Source organism: Nymphalis io, chromosome 7 (assembly GCF_905147045.1).
Source record: "Nymphalis io chromosome 7, ilAglIoxx1.1, whole genome shotgun sequence".
Lineage (NCBI taxonomy): Eukaryota > Metazoa > Arthropoda > Insecta > Lepidoptera > Nymphalidae > Nymphalis > Nymphalis io.
In genome coordinates, this window is record NC_065894.1 from 4989574 (window position 1) to 5008081 (window position 18508).

Consider the following 18508-nt stretch of genomic DNA (forward strand, 5'->3'; position numbering starts at 1 on the left):
ATTTGGAACTAATTAAGCATATGAAATTTTCACTTCTAATTCTTGTACGTTTTATGACATAATTAGGGATGTTGAATGGTAGTGCTTATCAAAGAAGGTGATGCTGATATGACCAACTGAACAATTTCTATGTGTGAAAAATAATGCGTTGTATAAGTACGTTAGTATCTAGGTCGTGTGAAGCAGTATTACAGGCGCAAAGAACATGAGAGTTGATACCAATTTTGATTTAGCGAAGTCATTTGTTAAACTGCCTGTTTAATATTAATATTATTTTTCAATAGCATCAGCAATTAAGAAATGAAAAGATGCAAAATATAATTGAGATTTCATGTCTTTATATTTACATATAAAGACGATAACGCTTTGATACCTTTTTCGTTTGTGTGTTCATTCTCCTCCTTTACAATTCGTCGAAAAGGAATCCTCTCAGCGTGGATTATTTTTAATATTTTCTCGAAGCGAAAACGCGTTTTGTCAATAAGGGGCATGTCTTCCCTTGAAGATTACTTTTCTTAGCTCAATACCTAATGTAAACTGAGAAAAACGTGACATTCGTTGTTGATTCAAAGGATTTTTTACTTTTTTATTCATGTAATGTGTTAAGCGGGGGAGGTTTTTATTCAATTATGCTTTTTGACTTTCAATATTAATATTCATTGTTTCTCTGCTTAGGTGAAAGTTTCTATATGTTAAGATAAGCGTATTATACTTATCTACATAAGAACTACTTACATTGAGGACCTATATAAATATATACAAATATGTAGATACTTTGGACGAAAGGGACCAACTCTCTAGTCACCTGAGTGCAAGCATTAAAACGAGATGTTTGTGTAGAAATACTTTTGTAATTTTCTATTTGTTCGGTTTTGCAACTCAAACGTCGAAGCATTTCATCCAAAAACTTAAGAAAGTCATACTTTGGAATAAGAGACGAATGTTTGCACCGTTCGTTTCAGCATTTTCCTTGACTTTGTACATGTATAATATTATTGTCAATTTTCTAACATTTTTATTTCTTTTTTTTCTGGCGTGTATTACGCTAGTTGTGCGCAAAATATTCTGCCAATGTCACGTATAAAAGAGATGACACATATGAGATATTTCTTTATTATAAGAATATATTTTGTTTAAATTGGCCCACGTTACTTTGGCCTAGTATTGTAGTACATTTTTGTTGACGCTAGTGTTCAATACGGCTACGAAATATTATAGATACTAAATTATAAAAACTTTCTTGTTTATTTAATTAAGTATTTTGACATAATTACCTAATATTTGTAAATAGACAGAAGAGACTTATGAGCCACATGGATTTATGCCGACCGGGTAAGTTTTTCTCCTCTTTTTTTACTTCCGCCATACATATTATAAGTCATCAAAAACAAGTGGCTTATATATATACCAAAATTTTCTGTAAAATAATCTATTCGCAGATAAAATTAAAAAGAACAAAATTAGCTTACTAAGCTATCGATAAATTTAACAGTAGTATTCAAGTATTTGGAATTTATTTTTTATTCAATCAAAAATTAAAATGTACTTTATGAAATATTTAAGGCAGACAAGCACTTTTGAGTCGTTATGTTACATGATTATATTTAATATAAAGTAATTAGTTTAACTCTTTTGATAAGTTACTTTTTTTAAAGAAATGTGGATCATAATTCAATTCTTGTAAAACTTTTTAACTTAATCTGGAATGAATGTAACATAAACCTTAGAATTATCTAACATTTAATAAAAAATGAATTTAAAAATATATTTTTTGACGATTTTCAATTTATCTTTATGTAATAATTAATGAACTGAAAACAGTATTCTATTATATTTTTCTACTTTTAATACTCAGGCTTTACGTGTAAATGATATAATAAAAATTATAAGGACAGTTGTTATGAAACTGACACGGAGATATATGATGCCATTTGTTATAATTTAAAGCCACTACGTACTCTACTGTCCGACAAGGATTATTTTTCACGGAATTTTTTACCCCTGTAATATAATTTAAACATAATATTTCACTGAAAAATCGTTCTTATTACTAAATACTCATTTTCGTTGCTCTTTCTTAAAAAATTAAGGTTATTAATACATAGTTTTATTCCTCTAATAACGAGGATATAGGATACATTTAAAAAATAACCGTCCATATTATTTTAAAAGAATCTGTATGAAAACTTTTATTGTGCTAACTCAACTAGGGTTAGGTCAGTCAGTTATTCTTTTATACAAGTACATTTTTGTTGACGTTAATATTCAATACGGTTACGAAATTTTATAGATACTAAATCATAAAACCTTTCTTGGAAATTAAGTGTTTTGACATAATTACCTAATAAATTTGTAAATAGACATAGAAGTGACTTATGAGCTCCATGGATTTACGCCGATCGGGTAAGTTTTTCTTCTCTTTTTTTTACTTCCGCCATACATATAGTCATCAAAAACAAGTGGTTTATATATATACCAAAATTTTCTGTAAAATAATCTATTCGCAGATAATTAAAAATAACAAAATTAGCTTAGTAATCGATAAATTTAACAGTATAGTGTTCAAGTATTTGAAATTTATTTTTTTATTCAATCAAAAATTAAAATGTACTTTATGAAATATTTAAGGCAGGCAAGCACTTTTGAATCGTACTTATGTATAAAATAATATATAATATATATATTAGATACTCGGTTTCCCTTAAGGTAAATTTGGATTAAACACGCCTGTTTCATAATTACTCATTATTAGTTGACCAGAGTTTGCAAGATAGTCAGTCCGTTTAAACATAGAAACTCTCCAACTTTGTAATGTAAGTAATAAGTAACAGCCAGGATTTCTCTCCTTTTGTTTTTTGTTGTTGATTATATGGATCTTATTCCACAACCATGTGGTATGATGGTTATTACACAAATTTATGCGAAACATGCAGATTACTCTACGCTGTATTACTTCACCGTCCAGCGCAAGATAATACATGAAAACTGTTATGCTCGCCCGTGTTTGAAACATAATCACCCATTAAGATTCAAGTGTTCTAGCCACTGAGCCGTCTCTGTGATGTACATATAGATATAAATATATATTAAGTATTTAATATAGCTACTTGAACTTACTTTTAAACATCGTATTAAACATCGTTCACTTAAATCTTAAGTTTCATACAAATAATTTATAAGAAAAATAACGCATCAAATATTTAGATAATAACGCAAAAAATTTGCCCTCATTAAGAATGTAATTTAGAATTCTGCCCCATGTGGGGCTCGATCGTTAACAATAGATATTTTGGAGCACTTTCTCTCTCGCGCACCTGCCCTGTTGGACGTGGAAATATATGTCGTCGTTAGTTATAATATGTCCAGATAGTTAGATACTTCATAAGTTATTAGATCTTAGGGTGAAACTAATACAATACTCAATACTTATCAAGCTTAGTCGAAATATACCATTTTGAAAGATATAAAATTCATTTACAATTAAAGTAGAATGAATGTCGAGGGAAAATCAACCTCACAGCATTAACAAAATAATCTGCAATAAAAATGTTTGAATGCAGTGTACTGCAAATTACTGTTATTTAAATTTAAAGTACTTTATATTATTTTAGTGTGCGTCCGCGGCTTCGCTCGCGTCTGATAAAGAATGTATGCAAAATTTCATGTTGATCCGTTGAGTACTTAAAAGGTGAAAGGATAATAAGTATTTATGATATTAGCTAGGATTTAAATAGGGTGCTATTGATGTTTTTATTACTAGATAATGCGTCGGTCAGATATCGGTCGGTGTCTTCGATTAAGTTTAAAAACCTGTATCTCAGGTTACCTTCTTTTTGTACAAAGTAATTTACATCATACTATATAGCTCTTTTTCTTGTCCTTCATAAACTTGAACTTTAAACTTTTATTTTAATATTATAGTATTCCCGTGACGGCAACATTACTTTTGATAAGTCATAATATTGTTTCAGTTAATATATATATTTAATATCATGCTATTTTAAATAATATATTAGTTATTTATTATTAAGAAAACATTTTTTTTATCTTACTGACAGTTTTTCTTTGAATTAGAGTCACCGCCGCTAGACGCTATAAGTAATATAAAAGATTTAAGAGTATGTTAGAAATCACCCCGATGGGTCTATATAAAATATTGCCATCGGTGTAATATTTACATTTTTACGGATTAGTCGTAATAACATTAATTTATAAAACAACCAAAGAAAACCTTTTTATATATTTATATTAGTATGAGCATCAAGGCACTTCAGACTGACGTCTGTGTAGTAACACTATTCTATGTTTGGTACTATGTAAAGGTTAAGCTGATTAAATAATTCCCCAAAATCAATGTACAGCTAAAAGTTTCGGGTTGGGATATGTTATACATTTTAATCCCAGTGAGAGTAGGCTTTTCCCAGAGTAGACGATAATTCCGTGAAAAGGGTTTCATCCTAATGCTTGCTGCTGAAACACTATTACTTACTTTGTTTTACTTTATTTATATCAAGTGAAATAATTATAAATATTATTCAATATAGTTTTAAATACTACAGAAGTCTAAAAACTTTGTCAACCAGTGCGTTGTATTTTATTATAGTAACATGTTTATAAATATCCCACTACTGGGCTAATGCCTGCTCTGATTTTTTAGGAGACGTTTTGAATCGACGCATTGATGCAATGCGGATCAATTGATTGCATTACCATTGCATTGAGTACACATGTGGCAGATTTTCATTCGATACGTGCGTGTTCCCTTATGCTGTTTTAAAGACTTAGAACACGCAATGTTTTATTAAAATTCACGTATTCTAACCACTGGACCATTTCGGCTCATATTTTTGTTGTTTAATTAACAAAAGGTAGCTGGCTTGATTGTTTGCCTTGTAGTTGTGTCTGAGAAACAACATTTTCTGTAGTTGGACTTTTAGAACATTTTAAGCACTGAGGGTGAAATATTAAATTTAATTACCCTATTACTAGGGTCATCAAACTGAAAACAGAAACGCAGTTACGAAATAACTTTGGAAGCGGAGTACAGAAATCGTATATAATCACACGCGCCCCCGCGCAGCGTTACGACGGCACCGTATCGCATTTTCCACGTCATAAAACTAAGTGGATTTGGCGACGTTTCAATAACTCGATCCATGTTGTCACTACGAAGGTACACCCCAAATTACCGGAATTTTCTCTTCGTATTTTTTACCTTTGCCAAAATTTAATACGTGATCGTTGCGAGGTGCTTGCTCATAAGCAAGAAATTGTGTGTTATATCGGACAATATAGGTTTTTTTTAAATTTATTTATTAGATCACCAATAAAATACACACAGATACATGATAGCACACAGTGGTACCTCAACTATAGGTGATAACTACATTATCAATAAGGCAATATACACATTATAGCACAATGGCCCCCTAGCAATGTAAAGTCCTAACCGGATTGAACTTGCGACCTTGGGTTTATTGTCGTCTCCACTTCTAACACAAGCTGTATGCTTAATTGGAGGGGTAAATAGGAAAATTAGTAATTCCTTAAAACGGGAAAAAATACACACATACCTTATTATATGTTTATTATATCGACAGATTTTGTAATTTTTACAAACTTTTAAAGTCGATACTAGAAACATGAAATTTTTTTTCGTGAAACTTACATTTTTAAATTGTGAAAACTGTTCTCCAAACCTCTGAATGACAGTTTGAAGTACCCAGTTTAAAAATTATATTATATATTACATTATATTCCATCTTTTCATTATATTTTCTACTCCAGAATTTCCTTGTAAGCAACTTCGTTTGTTTAAGTTTGTAGATTCCTGGACTAACATACAAGTTAAGGAAGTTGGGCTTTCTCATAAGCGAGATGTCTTATCTCGCCAAGACCAGTACGCTGTTATAACAATTGAATTGTAAACTAATCTGAAACTGCACCATACTCATTTTGATCACAGTTTGTCGTTTTCAACGTAAAAGTTTAAATGTTACAAAAACTTCTTGAACTATATGAAATATTGTGTTGTAAAATTTTTGGAATCTAGAATAAGTTTTTTAATAAATAGATCATGGTCCATATATAGTAAATTAGGGAATTCGTAGGCTTCAGAAATTCCTGATGTCGATCTATAACGACTTGTCACGCTGATATTGGCGCGAGGTTATTGCCTTTCGCACATTTATGAAAAACGTGACGAATTTCACGACTCGACGCGACGTATTGACGCCGTGACACTTCAAATGGATTCTGTTCAAGCTTTCTTTATAAATCTACTAATAAATATGATTGTCTTATAGATAAGAAAGGGATTTCAATTGTTTAATATTAATTCTATTAAGGTATGTATAATTTTTTTTCAAAATTCGGAAAAAAAACATGTTCATCAGTGCTTTTCATGGATTTTGTTTTTATTGTTATTACTAACTACTTCGGATTTACTAACGTTTATTTATCGAGTACTTTTAATATCTCGGGAAGACTTCAATTTCCATCATCCAGGAGCGAGAGCATGAACGCCGACGACGTTGACGGCGATATATAACCTAAGTATTCTTAAAAATTGTGGCTTATATTAGAGGTAAATTTTCATATTATTTTAATCTAATTGAGAACAGTATTCTTAGTGAGAGTTTTTTTTACTTATTCAATAGCAACGCTAAAACTCGTTTACTGCGATCTGTATGGAATTCCGATTATTATCACTAGTATAAAAAGTTGCACTAAATACACATACGACAGATTTGTTAATTTTTAATTGCCTTTTAAACTTTTTCGACGTGTGACGTTTATTTTAATTTTTATAAGAAGTTATTATTCGATATATATTTTTGTTGCCAACTTTACTTTTACATTAAACCATCAGCAAAAGTTGTAGAGTCGATTTTCAAATATTAAAGTTGATATTGTACCTGAGAAACGTTTAGAAATTTAAAGTCCTTTCATGCGATCTACATAAGTAATAAAATTATCGCGCGAATAGAAAATAGTTTTATTATTAAATTTACATTATTTGACTCATTTTCTTATCATAACTTATCTTATTCAGAGTATATTAGATTTTTGGTGACAATTAAGCCTTACTGTCATGCAATTATTATCATAATATTATGATCGATTTTCAGTTAACTCGCTCTTTTTAAACTCTAAGTGAATTTGCAACCATATTGCTTTTTCAAACTACATTTTTATTTCATCTATTTAGTTATTAATATTAAAACAATATTTGCAAGTTCATGTAACTTGATAAAAGTTATACTTAAAATGAAAACGTGTTTTTTTTGTTTTCTAATATTTTTGGTTAATATTATTCTTTTTAATTTAATATTTTTTTATTAGTAAGCATACTTCTACAGATCATTAAAGATTGCGTAATTTTTAATATTGTTAATTTTTAATTTGGTATTCAAAAAAGTATTTGATTTTTTTAACTATTTTCTTATGTTTAGAACGCATCTAATTATTATTAATTATGTACCTTTATATTATGTAACAGTAACAGCCTGTTAATGTCCCACTGCTGGGCTAAGGCCTCCTCTCCCTTTTGAGGAGAAGCCGAGATGGCCTAGTGGTAAGAACGCGTGAATCTTAACCGATGATCGTGGGTTCAAACCCGGGCAAGCACCACTGAATTTTCATGTGCTTAATTTGTGTTTATAATTCATCTCGTGCTTAACGGTGAAGGAAAACATCGTGAGGAAACCTGCATGTGTCTAATTTCATTGAAATTCTGCCACATGTGTATTCTACCAACCCGCATTGGAGCAGCGTGGTGGAATAAGCTTATATTATGTACACATCTGAAAATACATGTTATTTTATGTTTGTAATCATTTTGTAGAATTAACTTTATATAAAATATTTAGTTCGTACTTGTTTGTACAAAAATAAACGTTAAATGGAACATCAATTTCGATTGGATGCTTGCTCGCTTGCTGCTTGACCTTGCTGTTCCTTTAAAAGAAATTGTAGAAATATATGAGAATTAATTTCAATATTTACAGTTCATAGTATTATAGGAACGTAATGGATTAAGAAGCGAGAATTTAAGAATATTAATAATTTATAAAATGTAGATACTGTTAAAACATGTTTTTTTAAAAAGAACATTTGAATGGATTGGAACACTCGGTTCCAATTTTAAATGTGTTCATATAACTGATAAAAATTACCTCAATCGCGATATTGGCAATATCAATTTAACTTAGTGCAATCCATTAGTAAATCAAGTGTGCAGTCGGTACGGCACGCAGATTTAATTTGACGACAGTAATGGATACAAATGCGCTCAGCCTCCCCTTTTTTGTCCTAGAACTCCCCGGATAGGACGCCACGGAAATGATTTAAGCCGAATGTATTGAAAGTTTACGAAATAAAACATACATTGTTGTATTTTTAGTTGGTTGAATTGAAATGGGATTAAGTAATTGCAGTTGGTTGCAGATTGAAGTAGTTGGAGATCCTCTTTTCTGTTACATCTTATGTGATTTAAGTAAAAGACTATGTTGTTTTTACAATTATACATACAATAATGTTTATATATATTTATATGCATTTTATAATTAATTATTTGATACCAACAACTTAGTTTTAGATATAATATTTATTTTTAATAAAATAAACTATAGCAAAAACAATATCATAAGTAAGCATTTTAAAAATAATGTTGGCTAAAAAATGTGTTATTTCATATGAGTGTTATTAAGCAATTATTACATATAAAACCTTATAAAAATCTCTTATAGAAAATAGTTTTGCATGCTTTTTATGGTCATGTATGGTAAACCGAACGCATACTGTAACTGAAAAAAAACACTAGCCATAAAAATTCTCTAGCCTTCATCATCAGATCATTGTCCAAAAGACTTGAAAAATATCTGACAAAGTATACATAGACAATTTACAATAGCAAAAAGAAGTTAAAATAATTTGATTATGATATAAGGTTTTGACGAGCCGGTTGGCGTTGTTGGTAGAACACTTGCCTTTCACGTCGAAGGTTGTGGGTTCGATTCCCACCCAGGACAGACATTTGTGTGCATGAACATGTCTGTTTGTCTCGAGTCTATAGTAGTATATGTAGTATATCAGTTGTCTGGTTTCCATAGCACAAGCTTTGTACAAGCTTAATTTGGGATCAGATGGCCGTGTGTGAAAAATGTCCCAGGATATTATTATTATTATTACATTTATCTCGTTACTTCATAATTCATCATCATTAGCACAGTTTTAATAACACGCTTCTCGTCACTAATATGTATTAGCGAACTAGTAAAAGGGCCAACACACGGAAAACACACGGTGGAAAATCGATAGAAATTGATGAGATTTTTCCACATGATCGCCCAAAAGAGAAAATTCGAACGTGTTCGCCACTGAAATATTAAATGTAAAACCCCCAGAGCACTTTATTTATCTTTTTGAGGTCTTGTTATGTAATTGTTTCTGTTAGTATTTTCTTACGTGTATACAACTATATAAACAAATAAACTTATACAAGTAATTTAAATCAAATTTTCCTATGAAACATTTTTATATTATATTGACACACAAAAGTCAAATCAATGTAGAATCTACCTATAATGTTTATATCGTAATAAATATAACTCTAATGGTTTACGCGGAACACGTCAGTGAAACTCAGTCAGAATGATTTCCTACTTCAACATTTTGTCGTCATATTTTAAGCCAATTTTCACAAAACTTAATAATTGTACACATAAATCTTTCGCGTGAATGTTCTTCTACTTGTGAAAACTTTATGAAAATCCCTTAGGTAGTTTTTGAGTTTATCTTGTACAGACAGACAGACAGACAGACGTGGTGGAGGATTTTGTTTAATAATATGTAGTAATAAATACCTTTAGAGATCTTTCCTTTCTAATTAATTATTCAGATGAAGAAGTTTTACTTGAACCAAATGTTTTAAGATTATATTAATTATGCTTTTAATCTTTCATATATTTGAAACTTTTGATACGCGAATGAATCTTGTTTAAAAATGTTAATATTATAATCATCAGCCTTACTTATAAACGTTGCTTAGCGAATGTTTAGCAAAATAATGATTTTTTATTTTTTGTCATCATGGATTTGACATTAGAAGGAAGAAGGCACAAGATTGTTTAATATGCTTACATGCTGTTTTATATTGTTATTATTTAGATCAAAGTATTCGATAGCATCAAATATTAAGTTGTTTTAAATTCACTCTTCATATAATTTCCACTATTTTTAAATATAATATTAGATAAGGTGAAACAATTATATTTGAACCATGCTTTTTTAATTTGTAGTTATTCAAGCAAGTCTGCGTGATTTTATATTAAGAACTAGATAAGCTTTGTAGAGAATTTTTAAATCGACTTAAGTTCTTACACTATTTCAGCAAAAGTTGTACATTTACAAAATATACATACATGTTATAATATACGTACCTATACAGTCTATACGATTTTTAAAATAATATAAATCATGAACTAAATATGCATTTAGTAGGAGTTTTTAAAATTAATGTGAGTTAAAAAAGTAGGTTTATGGTTTTAGGGCACTATCACATTACAAAATTTAACCAAATAAAGTTCGTAATACATGGAGCCTACACTGCAGCTTAGTGCGCCCGAGAGTTTAGAATTGCAAATTTTCTTGGGGAAAGCGGTTGGCAGGGGCTTATACATTTATTACAATTTATGCCTTTTCATATCAACTTTGTAATTTATGACTGTATTGAACTTAATTTGTAAAACATTTGTTTATCTCGAGTTTGTAACAATATAGATATATATTTGCGTCGAGTATGAAATATAATGTTAATTAGGTACATTTGTGAATGTAATTGTGTTACTGGAAAAGCAAAATTTATAAAAGTTTTTTTAAATAAAATAGGTAAGCGGACAAGTGGGTGTCATTGGGGCTGTAAAAAATATTATTATATTAACAATTCTTTACATCGCTAATGCGACACCAACCTTGGAAACTAAGATGTTTTGTCCCTTGTGCCTGTAGTTACACTGGCTCAATCACCCTTCAAGCCGAAACCCGACAATACTCACTAGAATATCTGATGAGTAAAAGGTGGCTTCATTTCCTTTATCTAGTAAAACGAAGTATTATATATAATTATATAAATATCTTAAGATTTCTTCAGTAACAGCCTGTTAATGTCCCACTGCTGGGCTAAGGCCTCCTCTCCCCTTTTGAGGAGAAGGCTTAGAGATTATTCCACCACGCTGCTCCAATGCGGGCTGGTGGAATACACATGTGGCAGAATTTCAGTGAAATTAGGCACATGCAGGTTTCCTCACGATGTTATCCTTCACCATAAAGCATGAGATGAGTTATACTCACAAATTAAGCACATGAAAATTAAGTGGTGCTTGCCCGGATTTGAACCTACGATCATCGGTTGAGATTCACGCGTTCTAATCACTGGGCCATCTCGGCTACATTTCTTACCTTAGTCATATATCTTATTCATGCTCGCAGGTCACTATGAAGACAAAATGTATGGCATTTGTATAAAGCATTACAGAGACTTTGATATTAACTGCGTGATTATTCCGTTCATTCAAGGATAAACATCTTGCTATGGAGTGAGTTTTGCTTGGACTATTTTTGAAGGCTGTAATAAGAAATCAGTTCGTTTGATATGAATAGACATGGTTTGCATATCAGACAGTTGTAGAGTAGTGGGCTGGTTACGTATGTCCCATGGTTGTTAGAGCAGACAAGTTCAAGAGTAGAGACGTGAAATGGTAACATCACATACAGCAGTGGACTACGATTGGATTTAAATAATGATATGGATGTCAAAGCCCCAAACTAAGGAAAAGTACAGAGACAGCAAAATTAAAAAAACTAAAAGCGGCAACACGCATTTCACATATTAATTATTTTTTGACATTAATGTTCGTTAATTTGTGAGCACATGAAATGAGATAAAAAAAATTGAACCAATGTAACTATAATCTACATCTCGTGTTCATGGCGTGAATAATAAAATATAACAAAGGGAAGGGAATTCATGAATCTTCCAAACGTAAAAACGTTGGGAAAGCGACTCGGAGCCTGATAAATAAACGGAAACAGCTCAGAGGGTTTGTTCGCTTGGATTGTTTTAATTTTTCACGGTACTTAATTCAATAAAAACCCTGTTTAATTATTTTCTAATAATAAATGCTTAAGAAATACATAAACATGTTAAATTAATTTAATCAAGAATGTATTGCTATAATCGACAACTTGGCTAAACGAGCGATTTTCAATTATCACTGAAAACTCTCGGAATAGATCGTGTATTATTTGGTTTGCTTTTTATAGTTTTAAACAGAAGCAATTTTTTCATACATGTAAACATACGTAACAAGGGCTATATTGTATTATTAGTACTTGCATGTGAACCTTTTTCAAATATCAAATTTGCTAACTCGAAGCCAAAAAGTTCAAAAAGGAAGACTCGGTTCCAGCATATACGTTTTGAAAAGTGATACTAATTCTGGAAAATCATATTAATCATTCTCGGTTATTATATTAAATTTCATACATTATAACCGCGATCCGACATTTCGACAGGGTTGCACTTGTTGTGGTCACGAATTGACTGAGCATGGAAAAGATAAAAAATTGGTATGATCGTGGTTAAGCCCCGAATGAACTGGAAAATTGACATCTTTAATATTAACTTATTTTTATAGATTTATGAAGTATAAATCCATAATATGTTTATAGATTTATACTTTTAGTTTAACAGAGTTTTACTTTGAGGTAAATGCTCAAAAGATGACAACTGTTTGTATTTCACAAAATATAGCCATTAGGAATTATTTTTTATGTTCTTTTATATAAAGTACGAAAACTCTTATTTCCTCACATTATATTCAGAACAATATTATATTTTTGTTCCAGGGATAATATAGATTATTTTGACAAAAATCATCAGTCATTCATTCGATCTGTCAATTTGCTTGGCAGAATAAATTACACTTTATTAAATTACTCGGTCCTAAAAAATAATTACGCTACTTAATTATTTCATCTTGTAATTTCTTGTGACTACCGTTGACGAAGTTCCTTTCAGTGTGTAGTTGTTAATGTATTCCTTCAGTAGTAGCCTTACAGTGTCTTGTTTGTGTTTGAACAAACTGAGAACTGCTTAATTAAAGTACAGAACAGAACAGAATACGTAAAGCATATTAGAATATGAGCTAATAATGTCAAATAGAACATTAAAATAGTTGCTTGTGTTGATAATATTACTATATAATTATGATTGATGTTATATAACATATATTTACAATAACAATTTTTAGATTTCAGTTGTTCTAAAACATAACAGCGATTTAAGTAATTAAATTTCGATATAAATTGAAAAATGTCTTTGTATGATATTATGGTAAGTATTATCATAAGCCTGACAATGTTTCGCTGCTGGTTTAAGGCCTACTCATCCCTTGAGGAGGAGGTATTGGTGATATGGCATTGCGCAAGCTTGTCGGGGTAAGTAACGCTAACACATCACAGTAATACTAAGTGATGTTGTGTTCCGGTTTAAAGGGTGATGAAGTCAAGGTAACTAAGTACAGGCATAAGGAATATAACATCTTAGTTCCAAAGATTTGTGGCGCATTAGTGATATAAGAAATGGTTAATATTTCTTACAGCGTCAATGTCTATGGACGGCGTAGATCATTTACCATCAGGTAGACCATTTAAGCCGAGATGGCCTAGTGGTGAGAACGTGTGAATCTTAGCCGATGATCGTGGGTTTAAGCCCAGGCAAGCACCACTGAATTTTAATATGCTTAATATGTGTTTATATTTCATCTCGTGCTCGACAGTAAAGGGAAACATCGTTAGAAATTCTGCCACATGTGTATTCCACCAACCCGCATTGGAGCAACTTGGTGGAATAAGCTCCAAAGCTTCTCCTCAAAAGGTAGAGGAGGCCTTAATCCAGCAGTGGGACATTAACAGGCGGTTACTGTTACTGTTACTGTAGACCATTTACCATTTGTCCGTCTACCTATTTATTTCATAAAATAAAATGTTTTAAAATCTTTTGTAAGTTCAAGAAAAATAATAACTCAGCTCTGGAAAACTGGCAAAAGTAAAATAGGAAGACAGGCACGCACAACGTGTGTCACTGTAAGAAATATTAACTGTTTTACTTACTGTACTACTTCTAACTTATGTATTATGTCCATAGTGCCAGTAATACATTGGTTCACTCATCCCTTAAGCTGAAAGAGCAATATAGAGTATTATGGCAGCATAACTGGTTATATACTTCACAAAAGAAAAACCGCTACATATCCAGAATAAATCACAATTAAAAGTTTATCATGATTTAATAATAACCTTGTAGCACTCCTTAAAACTCCAGCAAAAACTAACACAGACTAAATTAAAAATAACACGTTAATTATATTTTTTATTTATTTTATCAACTGGTAGAAATATTCAAAGTGGCGAATGACCAGTCGGAACGTAGCTTTAATCAATAGACCATCTTGAAATTTTAAAGTTTCGCCACCTATGTACAATAATAAATAAGTATAACCTAACAATAAAATATGCACTTTAACAATATACATATGAGGTTACGCAAAACCCAATAATCAGTGAAATTTTAATTAAATCTACAACTCTAAATAATTTGTATCGTCTAAAATGTTATAAATGTAATATTTAATGTATATGGACAAAAATAAATACGTGAGATGGAAGCAGAGGAGTTTGACTTAAAATAACAAGTTCGACTTCAAAATGCAACTAAACAGTTCGCAGTTATAACTCTCACATATTAATGTTAGCTGGGAAAACATGAAATTACCTCTACAAGTGAATTATTACACACACATGCACATATTTATCTTAACAGAGATTAAAATAGGACAGCTCTATTATATTTAAGTCTATACTTGAAATATTAAAAGATATATTTACTGTTATAAAATCATATTTAATTTTATTTTATTCTAGTTACTCATCCTGAATTTGCATAAATAGAACAACATAGACATAAAACGTTTCTATTAAAGGACGAATATACAGAGAAAAAACTTCTTTTTTTATGGTAGCAACCCAGACAAGCTTTATTAACAGTTTCAAAAAGTATTTAAGTAAAACTAAAAAAAAAGTGTTTCTTATAAGAAAATATTGTCTTTATGCTATAAGATTTTCAATTGTATTACTCTGTTCTTTTCACGATGCAATAAAGTATAAAATAACTAAATATGAAATTAAAAATGTAGCATTGTGAACATTTTTACCAATAACATGGGTAAAAATACCGTTTCCCCTTATTGATTGATAATAGATTGAGATAACGGATTCTAATTAAACTTGGCAAAATAAATACTTTTCGAATAAACTGATTGGATTGGGTACTGTCTATTATTTAAAAAAAAAATGTTTAATGTGTTAAAATCTATAATTATTAATTTATTATTTATCATGTTGTGATGTATCATTAATTTAAGGCAAGGAGATAAGTTTTACACCATAAACGTAAGAAGTACTTATATTGATTAATTATAACTTAACTCAGATGGGCCAATCGCTATCTTCAAGTTATTCTATAGTGTTAAGTATATTATATATAAAAGCGTACGCCCTTAATATGATTTATGAAGAAGTGTAAATAGATTTTAGAACATTAATATTGGATTTTAAATAAAAATTTTATAGTCGTTTATCTTTTGCGTGTGTTTATCCTAAATGTAACTTAAATTTCTTTCAAATACATGTGTTATTGAAGACTTGACAAAACTATATTCTTTATAATCGACGACCAGCTACACTATTACGCTATTCCACTTGACGCCCTAACTCACTCGTGATATTAAAACCGACTTACAATGATGCATGTATCCTTCAAATGTTATAATTATTATAATCCTCTCATATACTTTCCCTTTCTGACACGTCACGACCGTGTAATTCGAATTTCTTCTCTAGCGAGCAAAGTCGCCAGCACGACTTGTATTTAATAATGTTTGCGATGACAGTTATAAACTAATTAGTTAAGCAGTAAGATCCCATCGTGACTCTCAACTTGCCAGTTTCATGAATATGCAGAGCGAGTTGTAGTGGACTTGCACGCAAACTTATATTAAATGCGTCGACAGGGACACGACAGGATCGAATGTAAAACTATCGTAACGCTGGATCAATCTGCTATGATTTTTAAACAGCGGATAAATGCTTTTTAAAACTCTCTCTTCTCTTTATTTACCTTTGATTCCCTGGTAGGTTAAGATTTCTTTAACGATTGCGCGAAAAATATTTGTTTCATTTTATGGCAATATTTTAATTGTGTTTCATCATAATTATTCAATATATACTAAATATCTGAAGAATCTGAATGATTGCCTTATATAAAATAAATTGTAAACTGACTTTCCTCGCACTAATTATTTATTAAATCAGACTTGTTCGATTTATAAAATTAATTAATGCGAAAGTACACGGTAAGTATTCCTAATCTAAATATAATGTTTATGCTAGGTAATTTAACACTGAAACGTTTATAATGAATTTTAACATAGGCTAGAAATTTTTAGGAAAATGAGGGATACGGGACATCGCGAGGAACAAGAATAGTTAATTTCAATAAATCAGCGCCTTTTTATGTAAATCGGAGTTTAAGAACGACGTGCAGAAACATAACATTTCATCGATATATCAGTATAATGTTTTGAATAAATTGAAATGAAAATAGGAATCCATAGCGAATGCGATTAGATTGATCCGATGAAACGTGTAAACGGATCAGCGGGAGTGACACTAACAAGAGTCTAACAATATTCGAATGATTCACGCTACAATAACTATGGATGCGCTTAATTCTATTTTTTACGTCATTGGGTAGTCCGCCTTTGAAATGACATACAGGGTTCGCGAATCCGTCACGCGCGTTGCACAGTCATATGCCCATTGTGTCTCCCTCACCGATCTCATATCGAACGGTTATTTTATTACGACTCGTTTATATGTTACATGCGATGTCACGACATTTGACACGTGTTTAGAGTATGATTTAAAATTCTATTGTTGTTAATCGATTAGGGGAAAAATGTGTATGTCCCTCTTCAACGGAAACTTTCTATTGCGGCACAGGTCAAAGTTACGTATAAAATATCACTTGCAATTAATTTTAAATATTTATTTAATATGTTAAATAGAAATATTAACATCTTGTTTGAGTAAGAAAAATACGAGCTCGCGTGTCTGTTAGTTTGTGATATTTTAACTAAAATATATCCAGGATTTACTTCAATTTAATCAAACAATGCACAGTATATGATATAAGATGCAATAGTTTTTCACGTAGAGTAGATCGAGTATCAACTTTTTAAGTCAAAGCCGATTCAAACTTGTCAGCGCCTGTCATATGACTTGACATGAGAGTGGCAGACGCTGTGCCAATAACAATACGTTGCTGGATTTTTCTCTGGGAAAAAAAATATTGATCAAGCTTAGAACAACCCGTATACAGAAATAATAATAATAAGCCGCATTAGTGATAATAATTGTTTTAATTATTAATTTCTATTCAAATATTAAGACTAAGTAAACACAGAAGATGCCCTTGTTAAATAATTATGTATGTGACGTCACGACAAATGCGAAACATCAAATTGGCGGCTATTGATATATTGTAAAATTATAGGAAACCAATAAATATATTTGAAAAAAAAAAAATAGTTTCATTAATAATATAAATGTATTACTTAATATTATAATAATATATAGCAACAAACTCTACGCGACACACACACATGAGGGACTAGAACGGCGGTGGAGAAAGTATAATATGGCGGCATAAGAAATCGTCATTCCTGTACAAAGTCCTAACTTCACTTGCGCAGCAGTGTTCCTAATGTAGTTGTAACTGTGTCGAAACAAACATATATTATATAAAACTATTACAAAATAAATATTGTTATTTTGTAATAGTTGTGATCAAAAGCAAAGAAATTAAAATCTTGTACGAAAATTCAGTACTTGGTATACAGTTTGAAGGGTGAGTGAGCCAGCGTAATTACAGGCACAAGGAACATAACATCTTAGTTCCCAAGGTTGGTGGCGCATTGGCTATGAAAGCGATGGTTAACATTTCTTACAATGCAATGTCTATGGGCGTTGGTGACCACTTACCATCAGGAGGCCCATAGGCTCGTCCACCTTCCTATTCTTTAAAAAAAGAGGCTATGTCCAGCCACAGATTAGATAATATATAATAGCATTATTTTATGCTAATCAAATCGTAAAAATGATAAAACGTGCATCAACGTAAAATGAAAAAAAAAAATCATCTAGTTGCTTTTTTATAACGTTAATATTGCATACAAAAAGTAAAGTAAAGTGAAGTCCGTTTAAAAAATCAATAAAATGTAGCTTTCGAAAATGAAACACATATAGTTCTCCTTATTTATATGGCCATTAAAACAAAGCCACGAAGTAAGTTTTCCAGTGGTCCATCCATTAGCACCTTCCTTTG